Source organism: Pundamilia nyererei, unplaced genomic scaffold (genome assembly GCF_000239375.1).
Source record: "Pundamilia nyererei isolate P.nyererei 1_Seehausen unplaced genomic scaffold, PunNye1.0 scaffold00008, whole genome shotgun sequence".
Classification (NCBI taxonomy): Eukaryota; Metazoa; Chordata; class Actinopteri; order Cichliformes; family Cichlidae; genus Pundamilia; species Pundamilia nyererei.
Window position 1 is genome coordinate 5313357 of NW_005187409.1, and position 2328 is coordinate 5315684.

Genomic DNA, 2328 nt, shown 5'->3' on the forward strand with positions numbered 1-2328 from the left:
AGGATTGGCAATAGTCTGCAACTGATGCACACACACAAGCACAAATTGCAGATGATAGTGCTGGGGATTCCATAATGAATTCTTCCAGCAGCTACACATTTATATAGACAATACAGCCTTATTGATTAATGCATTATTTCATGGCATGTTGCCTACTATCTAAGAAACAGTCACTCCTAAATAAGGTAGCCCTCCAAGTTTTTGGCTTTGTGCTTATTCAGTTTAAGATAGATGAACGGGCCTGTAAAGTCATTTTCACAGACGGTTGTTGCTTCTCTGTCGCCACTTTCCTTCAAACATTCAGACAACACCACAAGTGTTCATGTTCCTCTAACACCAGATCTTATTTAAGTTTTTGTGTCTGCCTAGCAGTCTGTGTTGCTTAGGCCTCGCCACACTCAGTCATTAGTAGACAGTTCATTTAAACGATTGCACATGGTGACTGTAATCTGGATTCAAGATGATAACACTTCATCTAGACAAACAATTGAGCCATCGGGTTCTTTACAAATTAGACGCGCGTTAAATCAAGTGCTACAAGTTTTTAAAAAGGACCTCACGTTTTATTAAAAAATTGAATACTCATCGTGCACATGCTGAAATTATTAACAGACCTGAAGAGATTTGCTCAAAGCTTCTGGTAAGCCACCTGTCATAATTTCAGATTTCATATAAATAAATAACAACAATTCAACAGAGATGTGGCTTTAGAGAAGCTAGACAAATATTGACACCAGGAGGTAGTGAAAGAAAAAAAAAAAGGCAACAGTCTCATCATGGGCAATTGATGTATTGCATTGTTTACTTCAGGGCTAGCCAGGTGCAGCGTTACGTTTTTGTCAGGGAGATCTAATCTGAGAAAACAGAACACATGGCCCATCATTTGGTTCCTAATAAGCTATTGTTCCCATTGTTCAGGAGGGATTCCAGTGAGTCATATATGAGCGACAGAAAGGGGACTTGGCAGGAGAAACTGTGCTGAGCAGCTGTATTGAAAACATCTTGGGATTTCAAAGCCTAGAATGTGGATTCTGAAGATTTTGTAATAACAAGAAAATTAAGAATTAATAGATTATAAATATATAAAAGAAAATACTGCTGATCCAAATCTTGTAGATGCTCAATGTATCACAAGAACTGATAGTGATGCTGATTTTTTCCCCCTCATATCTCAGTCACTTAAACACATTTATACAGTGAGTAAAATATAAAAAAAAAAACCCTGCCTTATCTCAATGACAAGAACATAATGAGATTCAGAGTAACTATTCTAAAAACCTGGATACACGTGTATCCACTTACTTGTCGATTAGATTTATTTGCTGCAGCCTGAATAATGAATTATGGTTATAAATCACTCTGAAAGCATTCATTAGTTCTCAATACAGCTTATTATTGAGCATAACAAATTAACATGAGGTACGCTAACAAAACCACAGTTAATTATGGACAGTGTGACAATATCTCCTCCCAGTGTTGCCTACCACCACCACTTCCTTTTGATGTGCATCAATCTGCAATGATTTACCTTATTGTTTACCTTAGAAGAAACAATAAGCACCAAACAGGCCTGCTAATTGCCTTCAAAGTGATACTACGAGCTTTCATCTCCTTTCAATTCCGTATGAGTCATCATTAGTTGCATAATTAAAAAAAAAAAAAAAAAAGGGCAACATTTTTTGTGAGTATTTGTTTTAACATGTACAGAGAGATACGCATCGAAGCCAAGCCAATTTAAATATTGTGGGAATGAGTAAATAGTGGAAACACTGAAATCCCTTACAAACCTTACACTGTTGAGCAAATGTGAAAAACAACATTTGCGTTGCAATAGCTGAAGACAGTCGACATTTATTTTGTAAAGAGTCAAATTGCGCACACTTCCCTGGATGTTTATGCTATTTGGAGTTCATTAACATGAACATTATTCTGTTAAAATATAAGAATTAGCACTCACTTTCACACTCGTAAATGCAAGCTTAGAGTCTATATGTGCAAAAATTAACCATCTGCTACAGCTACTTAACTGTGGCTGAGAATCGCCTACATTTACATGGATGAGAAGGATTTATTATTTTAACAGCTTCAGTGCACAGTAGCTGTTGCACAATAAATAAATAAATGTGGTAGCACTGGAGTTTTCCTCTGGCCAAATAATACCCACTTACAATGAATGACAGTAGTGCATAAGTAGCACAATATTCAAAGCTTGTGCAGCCTTAGGTGGTGTAGAAACTAAGTGCAACAGATGTAATTAAGACATAAAAACAATGGAAGAAATTGACACTGATGTATAATTTTCATTCAACATGCCTTCTCAGCTAACGC

General features: G+C 36.4%; 1 protein-coding gene across 1 annotated transcript in view; it reads right to left on the reverse strand.

Annotated features, from left to right (window-relative positions):
- The window catches only part of mid2 (midline 2), a 150659-nt gene that overhangs the window by 114955 nt on the left and 33376 nt on the right, over positions 1-2328 (reverse strand). The window lies entirely within an intron of this gene.